At 37.6% G+C, this 17420-nt stretch overlaps 1 protein-coding gene across 1 annotated transcript in view; it reads left to right on the top strand.

Moving 5' to 3' along the window:
• The window catches only part of Gucy1a2 (guanylate cyclase 1, soluble, alpha 2), a 262305-nt gene that overhangs the window by 186194 nt on the left and 58691 nt on the right, over positions 1-17420 (top strand). The gene's annotated exons all lie outside the window — the stretch shown is intronic.

The following is a 17420-nucleotide window of genomic DNA, read 5'->3' as shown; positions in this document are numbered from 1 at the left end:
TCCTCTCCTCTTTCTTTTGTTTTTAGTTGTTGCTGTTTTTCCAGCAACTGTTCATAGTGACAGAAGAGGTATCAGTTGGGAAGGATGTTATAGCTTATTGTATAAAAGAGGTGGAAAGCACTGCACAAAGCTAAGGTGGAAAGTCCAGTTATTTTGATTTCTAGGTGTCATTTCCCTGTTATGAAAGTGGTATTGTGTTCCCTGTTTCATTTTAATTCTTTTAGAATCTAGTTTATTTCCCAAGTCCTTCTTCTGCAAGAGCCTGTTTTTGTGGATATGGGGCAACTATCCACCTGTGTTTTTAATTTTCAGTACTAGGGATTGAGCCTGAAGCCTTCTCATTGAGCTACAACCCCAGGCTTCCCGAACACCTTCTCTTTTTTTTTTTTTTTTTTTGACACAGGGTCTCCCTAAGTATTTAAGTTGCCTGGCCTAACCTTGAATTTGCAATCCTCCTGCTTTAGCCTCTCAAAGTACTGGGATTATAGGAATGTACCACCAGGCCTAGTTTTACATGGAATTTACCTGAAGTTGCCAAATATATTTTTTTTCCTTTGAACCTTTAGCATTTGCCACTGGTATACTGGATAAATTATTTGTTAGTTTGTTAAAAGGTTAAAAAAATAAATAAATGAGTACCTCCTGAAGTCCATGCCACTGTTGTCTCATCCCTTACAATGTACTTTCTCCAGATATCAAGTTATCCGTACTGTTCATATATTACCATGCTATTTCAAAGGAAAATATGACCAGTACAAAAGTTTTATTCTCTTTAAAGAAAAAAAATTATTAGAAGAAGACAAAAAATATGCTCAGATAAATTATATTTCTCTTTTAGTATGTACTTACCATTCCTGGAAATCCAGCCCGCTTCCATGATTTATGCTGATATTTACTCCTCTGCACTAACCCTAGAGGGAACTGTTTTTGCTCTAGATTCCCAACTCAAAACCTCATTCCCCAGTCATGAACACTTGTCCTCCATATCTGTTCCACCATTCTTGTTGAGCACTGTTACATTCCAAGCTTTATCCATTCTCAGATTTTCTGTTCCTCTTTCCTTTCTATATTTTCCTTCGATACTAGCTTGCTATGACTGCTCTATTAAGACTCACAAATGGAGTGACTTAGAACAGCAGAAATATATTGTCTCATAGGTATAGAAGCTGGAAAGTTGAGATGGAGCTGTTGGCACGATTGTGCTCCATCTGAAGGCACCTCAGAAGGATCTTTTCCAGGTCTGTCCTCTCGATTTCAGTAGTTCCTTGGCTTACAGAAGGCTCAGTCTATGTGGCGTTCTCCCTGTATGCGTGTGTCCACATTTCTTCCGCTTATAAGGGCACTGGCCCTGCTGGTTCATGGGGCTGTCTTACTCCAGTACCAACTTTTATTAATTTACCCTGCATTTACTGTGTTCCCAAGCAAGGTTATATGCTGAGGTATTGTGGACTAGGACTTCAGTGTAAGAATTTGAAGGGTGGGACATTTCGCAGTCTCACCTGTAATACCCTACCTAGGCAGCATGCATTTTCCCCCGTCTCATTGCTTCCGTGTGGCCTCTCATTTTACTCTTCTTTATCTTCCATTATATGGATTACTTAAGTTGAAAATTATTGCTCTGGAGCTAATGTGTGTTATTGGAGAAAATTACATAATCATAGTAATTAAATGTCCATTAAGAATGCGTGCCCTCTGAACTCAACTGAGTCCACAATTTGCAAATATCCTGTTTTACTACCTACTGGCTGTGATGGTAGTAAATTTTTTTTCCGTCATTTTTTGTCTATAAACGTTATTGCTTTTATTCTCAGCAATCCCTTCCTTCAATAACTAAGTGAATGATGGAAAATATCAATATGAATAATCTGAACTTTTCTTCCACAACCCTGCCCACATTATTCTTTTTCAGTGTCTTCTCCTTTACCTCTCATTTCTCCCCTTCTACTGGCCCAGTGTTTTTGTTTCAACAAGTTTTCTTTATTAATACAAAGTTGTCACTTTCTTGAAAGGTTTTCTTCTCTGTGCCTCATTCTGCTCTTCCAAACAATATCAAACAGCAGCAACAACAACCTGCCACTCTGTTGGCTCTCCATGGTCTCTGGAATAAGGATTAATCCAATTTAGTGCTTTTAATCTGTTCCCAAGTACTTTGTAAATCCGTATCCTCTTCAGTAAACCTTTCACCACCATAATATTATTGCATTACATGTACTGGACTAACTGCCATTCTGCACCTTTTTGCCTTTTCATTTTGATCGCAGCATTGTTGTCTGCTTTGTGTCTTGGTTACTTTTTGCTCGGTGCTGACACAAAATATCTGACACCCAAAATGAAGGAAGGAAAGGTTTGTTTAGCTTACAGTTTGTGCAGGTTTCAGTCCATACTTGGCTGGCTCCAAGCAGAGAGGCAAGTGGCAGAGGGCAAACATTCATGGTAGTGGAACACAGTAAAGCAACAAAAGGGAGGAGGGGCTGAAGAGCAAGCCTCTTTCCCTTACATAGGCAAATTATCCACCCCAGGGCGGGTGTAGCACTCACACCCAATCAAACTCTAAAAGCCCACCCCATGATTGCATGAGGCTTTGGGGGGACACCCAGACACAAACCATAAAACCTTCTTATATGAATCTTTGGCTTTTTTGTTTGCTTGTTCTCCTAGTCTGTCTTTCTTGCCCCATTCAAACCCTATGAAGTAATTTTCAACAGTCACATTCTCTTGAATGGCGATTACTTACTTTTTTAGGAAATTCATAACTTTCACAATAAGCTGTTAATACACGTAATACAGAATAACTAAATCATTTGTTGAATTCTTATGTTTTATATGTAGTACTTGACTTTAAGAATGTTCAGACCTGGCGCTATGTCTTGCATATCTTTGTAACTGTCATGCAAACTATTTAATACCTGTGAATTGAATGAGAACTGATATGTTAATGCAGAATAGGAGAAATGTTCTGACATACCTTATTCATTCTCTATTCATTTTTTTATACATTGCTTTTTCATCTACAGTATTTATCAAGATACCATGTGTTTGACATGAGGTACTAAATAGATATAAAAGCTGAAGCTTATCCTATAATTTAATTCATTATGGCAGTATTTGGAGAGTATAGTATTGACTTTATATTTTAAGTTTAAAAGACAGAAATCTGTTTTAGAGAATAATCAGAAATTCTAGCTGACGTTTACTTGTGGGTTATTAATAACTATGGGTCAGGACCTCGGTTGTAGTATAGTATTATTTGTGTTAGTAATCAGACATATACGGATGAAGGTCCTAGATCATGGCCCAAGAAAGAAAACTGTAAGAGGAAAGAGAATGTGACGCACTTTCCTTATTAGACTCATGGTAGTTGCCATAGGAGAATGTAACTTCAATAGAGTCTTCATAACCTGGGTTTAATAAAGTGAACAATTTCCAATTCTACTGTTCACACTTTACTGTCTTAGTTTACAAGACTCTAGACATAGATGAGATTCTTCCTTTTGATGGGTGTACTCTTTGCTTTCTTGAATCTAGGAGATTACTTGTAGAATTTGCTAAAGTTAATAAAGATTGAATAATTAGTTATTTCTGCCATTAATTAGTTATCAAAATTGTCATTGTCAACCCTTTTAAGTGACAAGGCTGATCTGCACCTATATATGGGCTAAGCATATATTTTTCACAGAAACATTATCCTATGAAAAGAGTATCCTTAAAAAAGCAATCTGTGGATTAGGATCCAGTGACATATCAGGAGAATTAACCAGGCATTATCTTTTCACTTAAGAAGAACTCATATGATTAAATTGCTGTGCTAAAAATTCATCCTTTAAAGTTATCCTTTAGCAGAATGACTAATTTTTTATAGCTGTCAGTTTGATTGACAAGTAGCACACATCAACTGTGTTTCTATTCTTGTAATTCAAGGACACCTTGAAAAGATTCCCCAAGAGAAAAGAAAAAAAATATATGGGTGGGGGAGAAAACTGCATTTCTGATTAAGAACTTACTTAAGAAAAAAATATAAAAATGTCCCCATATTCACTATGGTGCTAAAAGCACTGCACAGGGAAAATGTCTTGGTAGTGTAGTAACTAGTACAAATGGTATGTTACGTTGATATTTAGCATTCATTTATAATGATATGTAATTCATTTCATTTATAATGTGTAATTATATTTTTATTCAATTTGCATTGACAATATATTGTGTAATTGCAGCAAGGTTTAACTTTAAAACTTTAGCTTTGTTATAACTTATGGGAGAGTCAATACTTTGTTATTACTGGTAAATCTAATGTTAGATGTTTGTATATTATGGTATGAGTTCTCAAGAGTCTAAAGTAAGGTCTTGGGTCTAGAAAGTTTAAGAGGATCAGGAGTAAGAATGGCGAATGAGACAGAGAAAGAAGAAAGGACAGCATCCTCTGATTACCAAGGTCATTGTCCTAGTTAGTTTTCTTGTTGCTGAAACAAAATACCCGACACCCAAAGTTAAGGAGGAAAGGTTTATTTGGCTGACATTTCAGAGAGGTTTCAGTCCATAGTCAGCTGGGTCTAAGGCAGGCAACATGGCAGTGGGTATCACAGAGAAGAAACAGTCCATGGCAAAGCAGGGCAGGCAGAAGGCAGCAAGCAGCAAGTCTAAGTGACCTTAGCAGCTTCTTTCTGCACCTTTTATATTCCATCTAGGCTACTAGGCTTTGGGCAGGTGTCAAACCAATCAGTGGACTGACTTAGTAATTATGCACCCTTAATCCCAGCATCACATACTTGAGATCCACGCACCTCTGAAGATGCCCCACCTATGACTGCATGAGGCTTTGGGGGGCCATCTAGACACAAGCCATAGCACTCATGCACTTGTGATTAACGTGGACTTGATTCTGCTGGGCAAGGGTGTGTTCCTCCTAGGAAGCACAGAGGTCTCTTAAATTACCTGTCTGGGGAAAAAGAGGAAAGACCATGTGTCCGTTGCCTTTGTCCTAAATTAGTTCATGCCCCCAGGACATTAACTCTCATGTCTAGGTTGTGCTGATCTACCCCAGTAAGCTTTGCATCATGAGAACCATCAAGTAAAAGTAAAAAGATATGGACCATATCAAGGCTGTTGTGAATAATGCTACAGTGAGCATGGCAGCACAGCTATGTCTTCAACACTGGTCTTAATTCCTTCAGATACATACTTAGTAATGAGACTGAGGGAGCATATGGTAGTTCTATTTTCAGCTTTTTGAGTAACTGCTGTACTTTTTCCCAAAATGGTTGCACTGATGTATAATACTACCAACCGTATGGTAGTGTCCCGTCTTCTCCACATTCTTACCAAGTCTCATTGTGGTTTCAGTTTGAATTTGATGATTAGAGATGTTCAACATTTTTCATGTCTGTTGGCCATTTGTATGTCTTCCTTTGAGATATGTCTATTTGGCCTATTTTGTATGGTTTCTTGTTTTCTGTTAGTGTTTTGTGAGTTGCTTGTAATATTTGGATATTAATCCATTGCATGATTTGCAAATATTTTCTTCTAGTCTGTGGGTTGTCTATTCACTCTGTTATTTATTTTGCTCTAAAGAAGGTTTTCTGTTTGATGCAGTATACAATTTATTTGTGCATTTGGTGTCTGTACTTAGGAGTTATGTCCAAGAAATTAATTCCTTGACCAATGTCATGGTGCTTCCTCCTGTTTTCTTCTAGTGGTTTTATAACTTCAGGGCTTATATGTAAGTTGTTAAGCTATTTTAGTTAATTCTTATAGAAAAGGTGAAAGTAAAGAAACACTTTCATTTTTCTGCATTAGTTATCAAATTTTCCCATTACTATTTGTTAAAGAGACTTTTTCTACCTTAATGTGTTCTTGGCATCTTCTCAGATAGCCAAAATGCAGAAGCAGCTAAGTATTCAAAATCAGATGAATAGGTTAAGACAATGTGCTATATAAACAATGGGATACTATTCAGCTCCTAAAAATCAGCACGTGGGGTCATTTGCAATAACATGCGCACACCTATAAGACATTTTGTTAAGTAAAAGAAACCAGGCATAGAGAAGCCATTACTATATTATCTCACTTACATTTGGAATTCAAAAAAGTCTAACACATAGAGGTGCAGAGTAGCATGGTAGTTACCGGAGGCTGGCGATTGGATGTGGACAGGAAAAAGACATGTGGCAAATAGGTGTATAATTTCATTGAGTTAGAGGTAGAAGTTCTGGTTTTCTATTGCATGCAGGATGACTATAGTTAAAAGAAATTGATTGCATATTTCAAAATAGCTACCAGAAAGGAGTTTAAATTTTCCCACCACAAAAAATGATAAATGTTTGAGGCAATAGGTATACTAATAAACCTGATTTGATCATTTCAAAATGTGTGTATATATTCTACCTCATAATATATCCAGTTCAGTTACTATTTGTCAATAAAAGTGAAACCTAAAAAAATACGTGAATGAGGCAGGAAGTTCTAAGTGCAGGGTACGTCTAAGAGCTTCTAGAATTTTCCAACAAGCTGTGAATGAACTCAGAGGCAACCCTGGGGACCGTGAAGTGGGATAGCAGAGGGACGCATTAGACATAGGTATGCAATGTGACAAATCCTACAAAATAAATGAAAGTTTGACACCCAAGTGTCACCTAAAACAATAGACTTGAAATATTTTGATCTTGTGGACAACAGTAAGAAATGATATATGATTCTACTAGTCATACAGTGACAAAAAAATGTATGAAATAACCTTACTATGAGCAATGCAATTTGATATTTCTGCTTCCATGATATGCTGTGTTGTTCCATTCTGTTCTGTTCTGTTCTATTTAATTACAGAATGCTATCCATAATTCCCTAAAGTAATTTTAGAACCCTTGGTTTAGAAAACACTGGCAGAAAGATAATTAAATTAGTTTACCTAAGAAAGTAAATGATAGTATATTAATTAAAATCATGTGACCTGGAGCCATATACAGTGAAATTTTAAGAAATAAAGGTCATACTACCAGTGCCAGTTAAAAAAGAGAGGAGAATAGTGAATTCTTAAGAAATTATAAATTAGGGTTGCTTGGGTTCATGTTCCACGGCTCTGAATTTTTGTCTGTCAGTGTTTCAGAATCTATAAAGAGATAAAGAACATGTAGCTCCCTAAGAGAATGAACAGGGTGGAAACACAGAAGGGGTTGCATAATGAGGTGCTGTGTCTCCCATTTTCACTTCAGCAGCTGTGTTTCCTCCTGCTCCAGTGTGAGTGTCTACAGCGAGGAACAAATATATGCACGCTGCGCAGCCGCATGGGACACCACACAGCTTCCTGTGTGTCAGGCTGTAGGTAGAGCTGGCTAGTGTGATATCTCAAACCCTTTTGAATTTTATGTTTGTTTCAAGTTTGTTTTGACAGTTGTCATTTTTAAGCTTCTTTGCTCTTTTATAGGGATAGAGCTTTTAGTCTCCTAAGAGCAGAGCCCTATTATCATAATCACCTTTTAGAAAAGAGAAAATTACCTGTAATTTTTATGCTGTGAAGGTGTATCATGATAATTCAACCACCCACCTTACCTTCAAAATCAAATGATTTTTTTAAAAGAAACTATTCTATTTTTTTTCTATCTCCATTTTCTTTGGAGGAAATGAGAATTTAAGAATTTGGGAAATCCCACTCAGCTTCTGTAAGCTTTAGGTGCTCTTCCTCCTGTCAGCTGTTGTGCTTAAAGCTACCACTCCCGGGAGACCCCCGGCATCGCTGTGGTGATATATGTCTGAACTGTGCAAACACTGTTAAAGGGCACATGAGCAGATTAGGAGACAGCAACCCTCACATCAGCTGTAACTGTCCACAGGTGCTTCCCCGTCAAGAGTTCTGCCTTTGCTGCTGTATTCAGCACCTCCTTGGAGCCCCCACTCCTAATCGCAGCCCAGCACTTCTACAAATCTGCCTTGTGGGGAGGATAGCACATGTATACATGCAAGCGTGAATCTATAGGTTACTGTCCATACCAAGTTCTTATAAAATCCCAATATCTTTCAATCATTGGAGAAAAAAATGGATAGAGAGAAAGCAATGTAAAAACCCAAGAAGTCATGTTCCTTTTTGCCATCTGCTGCTGGACCTCATACAGATGAGTTCATGGTTGTTTGGAATAAATACATTTCCTATTACTCTTTAGACACTTGTTGCTTTCCTTCCATTAAAAGGGGTTTTCTAGAGTAGCAGTTCTGAATCTGACATCTTACCTTGTTTCCCCACCCCCGGTACCTGGAATCAAACTCATGATGTCAACCTTGCCAGGCAGGAGCTGTGCCACTGAGCTAAATCCCCAGCCCCTGACATCTTACCTTGTTAATGGGGTTTTTTTTTTGTGTGTGTGTGAAATGGCTGGTGATGAGGTAGCTTGGGGAACTGTTGCTTACTACGTGAAGATTTACAAAGCATATTAGCATTTTAAAGTTTCTGAGAAGTGTCAAGGTTAAGGAGTTTAACTTTTTAACCAAGAATTTCCCACATTTATTGTTTTATAAATTATTCTTTCTTCCTTAAAAGACTGTGGCTATTTGCACAATTCAGCATGGAAAGAGAAATTTTGACCAGAGTTTCACTGTTTCTTCCTGGGTATGTGGTAGCCCTTCTTTTGCAGTGCATTAATATTCTAAGTTCCCCCTTGGAAATTCTCTCTGTCCTAGAAACAACAGACCTTTGTCTGTCAGATAATTCTGTATCGTAGCATAAAAACTGGTGTAAACTGAAGTTACACTGATCAGTAAACATATTTACTAGGTTCACTAGTGCAGAGCTACAACAGAATTTAAGAAATACCTGAAGAACTCTGAATGACATCCAGATGCAACATTTCAGTGACTATGGGAGGCCCAACTTGCAAACATAGTTTACTCTAAGAGTCGTTATGGCTTCCTATTAGGTCAGCCATCAGGTATAGTTAGTCACTATTGTCTACCTGTGTAGATTAGTTAGTACTTAAGAAGAAATCATTCCTTAGCTCCTGTTGCTATGAAATAAACAATGATCATTGTTTATACTCTGCCATAAAAAAGTATTTGCTATTAAAATCTCAATCTGATATGTGGTAATTGAAATTAATACATGATATGATTTTGTTTAGAATTAGGATGCAATTTAATGGAAATATAATACACAATAACATAATAAAATGACTAATGACATTGCTTTTTAGGAAAGTGAAAACCTATTAGATAAAATACTTAACACTCATTTTTTAAAGAAAGGCACATGGGTATGTGTACACATGCCACTGTACATTCTCCAAGAATCACTGTGAAGGTTAGAAAGACCCTTACAGATACACATCATGAAATAAAATATAGGAGGTGAACACACAATCTAAATATTGTAATCTAATAACTGCTAGTTGTACTTACTATAAACTATTTAGAAATGGCAAACTATGCCAAGTAACTGAATGCTCCTTTTGTTTTTATATTCCCTGTTAACCCATGATGAATTTAATTTACTTTTTCCTCTCTTAAATCTATTGCTTTTTAATAATTAACACTGATTTAGATAGCACTTCATAATTTTGCACAAAGCAGTATATACTCTGAAGCTTAAAATAAAAACCCAAAATGTTGGGTTAGACAGCCATTTAGGAAATGTAGCTCTTAGGCATATCACAGTATAAAGACAAAGAGAAGCCAGTCATCACCGATTTTGAGAATAAAGTCTCTATTTATCAAAATATAATTTTTGATCAAGCATATAATTAGCTGCTTTTACATGGACAATAGAATTAATTTTGACTCTATCCTATCTCATCATTCTCTTGGTGAAAAATTACTATTTTCAGAGTTTATGGAAGTCTTTGTAATCTCTTTTTTCCCTTGGCAACTCAAGTTTTGTATTGCACTTCACCTAGCCCCTAGAAGAAGCTCATTCTAAGATATGACAAGAAAATCTTCCTGCTCATTACTTTTCACAGCCACAGCTCCCAAAAATGTCTAGGAAAATATGAAGTCAAAAGGAGAGATGTGGGAAAAACTTGGATAAGACAAAGCCGCAATCGTTGTGGTATTTCATAAAATACATTCGCTTTGATGGGCACATGGAAAGATATTTCCTACAGCAGAATTTTCTAAGGCCTTCATGTGTTTCTAAACTAACTTGTGTTTGGTGCCCTTTTCAATTCTGAGTGACAGCAGACTATATTTCTTTTCCTTAGTGCAGTAGCAGATGATAGGTAGATATGCTCCTAATTTTGTAATGATGTATACAGTACACCCAGAGTCATCTTGGAAGTTCATTTCTGACCTAGTTTCTCAATTAGAACATGATTCATCTAAGGTTGGGCGGATTCTTAAACTAGGAACTTTCAAAAACGGAGAGATATGCTTTTAGTTTTCTGAATATTGCATTAAATGCTGGAATTTTGTATCCAACTGTGGGCATATTCATTGCTTTAAGTCATTTTGACGAATGTTTACTGAGCATTGTTTATGTGTGAAACACTATCTTAGGATTTTTGTTCTCTGAACAAGGACCAGGCATACACTACATTATGCAAATAACTAAAGATTTTTTTAATTAATGGTTTTCCCTGAACTCAAGAAGAGTGTTGTAGGTTGGGGTTTTGTGAGGGGAAACAATAAGATATAGAACATTTAATTATAAGATGATTTTACAATAGTTACCCAAAGAGTCATATATAAAAAGGGTACAGGAAATCTGTCCACATACTAAAGACCAAAGAATCCAGCTGAAGGCCTGGATCCCACGGTAATGTCCTGCATGAGTCCAGCTAAAGACCTAGAGCACATCACAATTCCCCCCATGAGTCCAACTGGAAGCCAAGAGCCCACGACAACATCTCATGCAGGCCTGTTTCACAGATCTGTGCTGGGAAGGCCCAAAGGTCAGTGGTGGAAGCTAGAAAGTCTGTACTAGTGAGGTAAAGGATCTGTGCTAGCACACTGAAGGATCTGAACTGGAACCAGGAAGTGACACTCAAAGTAAAAACAAGAGCTGCCCTGAAGAGGATCACAGCCATCCTCAGCACCAGTGAGGTCCCAAGCTCCATCAATGATGAGAACAACTGAGTTCCCATCAGGAAAGCCAGTACAACAAGCTTCTCCAGGAGACTGAGCAGTTCACCATCTTCCTCTCTGGAGCCAGGAAGTAATGCTCAAAGCAGGGACCAGAGCTCCCCACAAAGGAACCGTAACCATTCCCAGCGACAGCATTTTTCCAAGCTCCTTTGACAGTGAGAATAGCTGAGTTCATCAGGAAAACCAGCATGACAAGGTCCTCCAAGAGAAGCAACGACAGCCCCAGGAAAACCAGTAGCTCCAACAGCTTCTCTAGTTCTGCCTCTTATGCTGCTGGCAACAATCCTCAGGTGGGCCTCCCACACCCAGCACCGCACTGGTTCAGTTCAGCTAGGGGTTGGTTAGCAGTTGTCAGTCCACCACAAAGATTCTCTCTCTCTCTCTGTCATCTCTGTCTCTGTCTCTGTCTCTGTCTCTCTCTCTCTCTCTATATATATATATACATATGTAATCCAGAAAAACTGTTATAGTATGTGTATAGTATAGGAAAGATAAAACAATACCAAATTTAAGCACAGAGATATAAAAAACACCAGTTCAATTTTAACAGAGAGAGAGGATAATCCAGTAACATGAATTCAGACAGCTGCTGAGCAGAAACCATACAGTGGGAGGTTTTGTGGTCAGGCTAAATAACTTGGGTAGTGTTATGGATTCTGAATTTGAAGGACTCGGCTTTGCAACAGAAATATCAATTAGGAAATTATCATAGGAGTCCTGTGAGAGCTGATGGAAACCTGAATTGAGGCAACAGAAAAGAGGAGGAGGAGATAGAGAAGGATTTAAAAACCTATATGAATCTAAGTTAATAGAATTTATCATTTGATTAGATTAGGAACATGAAGAAATAAAATGCAGGCTCCAGGATCCTAGCTCTAGGGGTATTAATTTATTGGTGTGATACTGTCATTAACAGGAGCTATTACTGATCAAAAGAATATATTCATATTTCTATATACTTTCCCTTATGACTAAAAACCTAACTCTTAGATTGGCAGACAGATATCAAACAAAACCAAAATTGGATCTTCTTGAAGCACACTTCTGAAATTCAGACATCTTAGACTCATAACTTTAAATATTGCATGATTTTTCTCATAGGAGAAAGTCAAAATGTAAATAAGTTGTAGAAAAAGATAAAATACACTAGGAAACAAGCAAATAGGTCTTTTGCATAGGGAGAGGGGATCAAGAGAGGGAGAGACGTAGAAGGGCAGGGAGAGAGGAGGGGTACAATAGTGAGGTGTGTTCTGTACATGCAGCAGCTCTCCAGGATGAATGTGACCATTATTATGTACTACAGATACATACTACTCGAATAAAACAACCACTAAAATACAAAGTACTTCTTAAAAATTTTTACCTATTAAAAATTCATCCATTTGAAATTCTGCATGCTCCTTTTACAATTATTTAATTTGGTGTGCCTGTTCTTCCACTTATTATTTGATTTTTCTGAGTATTTTAATAACAACATGAACTGTGATAAAATAATCTAAATGGCATTCAGCTTAGAGGTAGTAATTACTGCGTAAGGAATACTAAATAGGTGTAGTGAGGTCATTTCTTTTTAACAAGTGATAAATCTATTAGTGTGAAAGAAGAAAGTGAGCAGTCTTTTTACACATTCAAATGTCATAACTTCATTCAGTTTTATCTAGCTGTATGCACTAAGTAGAAATGAACCATAGTCAAAATCAGGAAGCAATTATCTAGGTTAAGAGCTAGAAGAATGCAGTGTCCTTGATTGTGATGCTTTGTTTAACAGTAAAATCTACCACCTTCACGGTCATTGCTTATATCTACAGAATGAAGAAGGGTTATGCATATCTGTCCTCTTCTCATTATCACCATTGTAAGTGTTTTTTTAAATTCCTACGCATGTGAGGTACTAGTAAAACAACAACTCTTTCATTGAACTTAGTACAATAATTTCTTCCAGAATAATTTTGAGATGGTATAAAATGTATCACCTTTTACTGTTGTAGTTTCAGTAATCTTGGTTTCTACTTGAGGAACATCAGAGCCAATTCTCTAAAGCTCCATTTCTCCAATTATTTTGTATTCTTCCATCTTCCTTTTCCCGGGATGTACAATGCTGTCCTGCTTTTCTGGCCTTTCTACTGAATGCCTTTTTTTGTATGAAGAAATTATGTGATACCCAGCACAAATGTGAGCTTCAGTATTTAGCTCTAGAGTTGCTATCTAGTACGCCCTGCTCATGTGTGCTAGGAGGCACTCATGTGTGACTAATTTTTTTTAATTTAAAGCTAAAAGAATGAAAACATCTTAACAAACATACATGCATTTAGAAAACAACACAAAAACAATACAAGCAGTACAGAACCGCAGAGAAGCTGAAAGGAACAGTTAATGGTTGAGTGCATGATCAATCTTACACGTCTACATTTGTGTGACTCGTTTGAACCAAAGATGTGCTGTAGATAAAAAACACACACCAGGTTTCAACCCAGTTCTAAAAACAAAATATTAAAAATGCCCCTAATGAGTTTTAGTTTTATTGCACTTTGAAGTGGTAGTATTTAAATGTATTAGGTTAAAAATGTTATTAAATTGATTTTAACTGTCATTCATTTTTAATATGAATACTATAAATTATAAATTGCATCTATGGCCCTCATCTGTCATTTGTGATGTTTCCCCATCAGTCAAGAAGGGACAACTTCTTGTCTCTTCAAGAAGGGACACTAAATATTAGAGGAAGCATGTTCTCTGCTCTGACATCGTTCAACTAGACACGAAGGCAACTTTATTCACTTAGACACGAAAGGACTCTCCTAAGTGATAAAGCTCTCAGGAGGGTGAAAAAGAAGAGCGAGCGTCATCATTTCCAAGGGCATGTGAGAAAAGATCCACAGAAGAAGTTTCCTCAAATATTATTTCATCACATCACCGCCCTGTGGCTGATGATGGAAAATAAAAATTGGTTCAGAAAATGTTTCAAGCTCCTCATCCGTTCCACCAGACTGCATCTGACCCTGAAGTCACCTTTGACAAGAGGGTGTCAGCCTGCTGCTTTATGACTGACCGGAGAGGCTCCTTCAGAATGTCTGTGGGGAACTTTGAAAGCCCGATTTCAGTGTGGCTGCTGCAGGGCGGGCTCATTCGGACGACACCCCTGAGGGGCTGCAGGAGGGAATGGAAAGACAGCGGTTGTTTTTCTAATACCGTATCTCCTGAAGAGTGGGATATCTTATTGTTCATTTAACTGTAGTTGGTGAATGAAGAAAGGAAAGAAGGAAGGAAGGCAGGGAGGAAGGGAAGGAAAGAAAAGATCTGCTCCTACAAGAGACATTTCATGGACAATAAGAGACTCAAAAGGATAGTGATAGAGAATCGAGGTTATTGCTGAGGCAGTGCAGTGTCCTACTAGGGTTCGATTTAGGTGCTGAAGTGTGCTATCTTTGGGTTGTGGGAAAGTTTCTTACTCTTCCTGTGTTTCAGTTTCATGACTTGTGTTCTGGTCTGTGCCTAGACATCCCGCAAAGCCTCATGCAGCCATAGGTGGGGTTTTCAGAGTGGCTTTCAGTAGAGTATGTGACTGTGGGATTAAGGAGGAGACACTTGGAAAGATGCGTGGTGTGATGCTAGGATTAAGGGTGTCCTGCCCTGGGTGTGAGTGCTACTTGCCGTGGGTTTTGGGAGATAGCCTGGATAGACTGCAAGGGACAGAAAAGGGCTGCTGTGGGCGCTGGTTGCTTTCTGTTTGCTACATTGTGCCTGCCTGACCTGCCTGCCCCATGGCTATGCCACCTGCCTTGGAGCCAGCCAGCTATGGACTAAAGTCTTTATAAATTATAAATCACAATAAACCTTTCCTCCTGTAACTTCGGGTGTCAGGCATCTTGTCTCAGAGGTTCCTCCTTGTCTCAGCAAGGAGAAAAGTAACTAAGATAATCTGTAAATAGTATAATAAAGCACTCATAAAAGGGTTGTAAGTATTAAGATAATGTAAAACACAGTGTTTGCTACTTTGAGTGTTCAGTAAATACTAGTAATCATGTTTGACCATGCTCACTTATTCCAATATTCTCAGTGAGACCAATACTAGTGAGCTAATGCTGAATATTATTTATTTTTGCCTATTGTGTGCTTGATTCCCTGAAAGAAACTGTGTCTGTAAAGTGTCTTAATTCAAATATACCCCCTATTTTTTTGAAAAGGAAAGAGACAATAGATGAAAATATTTCATCTCATCAGTTCTAAAGAATATATTTTCCCCTCCTATTTGACATCACTGCACTCAAGTGATGTCTTCTATAGTGTATAGAATCTTCCAGAAGTCAGCCATGCTGAGGGAGTTCCACTGTTTGCATGTGTATCTGGTGACGTGTGTACATAAATGCAACCCTTGAGGCTTAAATCTGCAAATCAGTCAAGCATTATTTGAAGAAAAAAATTGGTTCCTAGTTATTCCAAAAATTCTCTTGATAAAATCCAAAAGTTCCTACCTCACAGTTTGTAGAAGAGCAGAAGTTCTCTGGATACCACGGTGGAGGACATAGATGGGAAGCCATGGGTGACAGTATATTCACCTTGTACGATAATTGAAAAAGAGACCCTGAAAATGTGTAAGTTCACAGAATATTTTGCTTATATTTTCATGTATATGCAAAACAAGTATGATAAACTATAAGTCTGAAAGAAATAGTTTAGTAATTGTACAAGGAAATTCTTTGAGACATGAAAACATATCATGTTTTAATTAACTATACATCATTTGTTTTCTTAGCTATACATGAAACACTCAGTTTTTCACAATTAATAGAGTCTTACAGTTTACAGAATTCAATATACTTAAATTTATTGCAAAAGGAAATATATAAATATATTTATCCGTATCCTAAGGCCAAGGCAGACCAAGAGCAAAGCTGTGACTTAAGAGAATCTGTCTTTGATTTTTTTCCCTCCTATGCTCTCTCAAGTGGAGAAGCACGCCAGCTTAACTAAAGGGCAAAGGATTGAGAGTGCAGTCTCTTGGGTTTTAGTTCTTGCTCTAGTAATTTTTGGGTTTGTGATCTTCTATGGGTCATACTAGTTGTTTATTTTCTCTGGTGGATAGTGATATACATGCTTTATATTCTTCAGAGGGTAGCTTAGTTAAAAGTGCCCTGGATAAGTGCTATATGTTATTAGTTACCATTAAATAGTCTTTTTTTCTGTTTTACATGGGAAAGGGAACTTAGATTTATTTGTCTATAGGAGGTCAGTTAGAAGGGCATTAGTCATTATGTTGTTCCCCATTCAATCCACACTCTTACACTGTGACTGACCACTTCATCTACAGCTTACATGTGACTAAGTATTTCACACTGTCTAGGAGTTAAAGGAATATTCTCCTAGGAGGAGTTGGTAAGTTCATTTTGAAGAGAGGACTGATATTATTTTTAAGAGAGAGCAAGTCCCCGATTGCCTCTGACAGTCAAGGGTGGACCTCCCATTGTTGAGGTTCCTCCTGCTCCTGGTTCTGCATCCTTATTTCTCATTGCCATGGTGACCAGGTTTCTTGTCCTGTGCCTCCCTCTTGCCCATCAGTGTCCTTGCTTGTCCCCTCTACCCATTGGGTTGCTCACAGGGAAGCATGCTGTGTGCTCTGTATTTCTTACTCCCTCAGAGCCATGTTTTGGTATCTTCAGCCTACTAAATAGCTAACGTCATGCGTCAGACTTAAAAATTCATCTCATGTAAATAAAAATCCGTACTTTAAAAATGATAACTAGTCATTCTTTTAATCTTAAAGAGATGTTAATGAGAAAGCTTTCTAGAAAGGTAAAAAGAGAATGGTACTTTTGCTAGAGTGTAGGAAGTTAACTCTTTAAGAAATATTGTTTACAGTCCCTTGGCAGCATATTATAAGCATACAAATCTATTAAGCATGCTTAATTTATTAATACTCCTTAAAACCATGACTACAAATCTAATTCATATTGCCTGCTGACCCACTGTGTGTGTGTGTGTATGTGTGTGTGTATGTATGGAGAGAGAGACAGACAGAGACAGAGACAGAGAGACTGCCAAAAATGTATGCACAATCCAGAAAAAGAAAAACTTGTATAATTATTTTAATACTAAATTTATTGAGGCATCACGAAATTCATCCAAGTTACCTTTGGCATCTACAAGAGGAGCTCAAAGTGAGGCCGTTAGTTTCCAGACATTTATTAGTATGGTGAACTGCTGCTTGGGTACCACTGGTTATTGAGATTCCTGCAACTGCATTTTCAATTTCTTCTCTAAGGACTGGCAATGTAGTGGGTTGTCTGTGATATATGACATCATCTAGTGTCCCGTATACCAGGGCAAGACTATCTGTTGAAAAAACATCATATTATTTTTCTTTTCCT

This window comes from Chinchilla lanigera, unplaced genomic scaffold (genome assembly GCF_000276665.1).
Source record: "Chinchilla lanigera isolate Chin_1 unplaced genomic scaffold, ChiLan1.0 scaffold00011, whole genome shotgun sequence".
NCBI classification, from domain to species: Eukaryota; Metazoa; Chordata; class Mammalia; order Rodentia; family Chinchillidae; genus Chinchilla; species Chinchilla lanigera.
The sequence above is the reverse complement of the archived record's forward strand: the minus strand, read 5'-3'. Positions and strand labels throughout refer to the sequence as shown.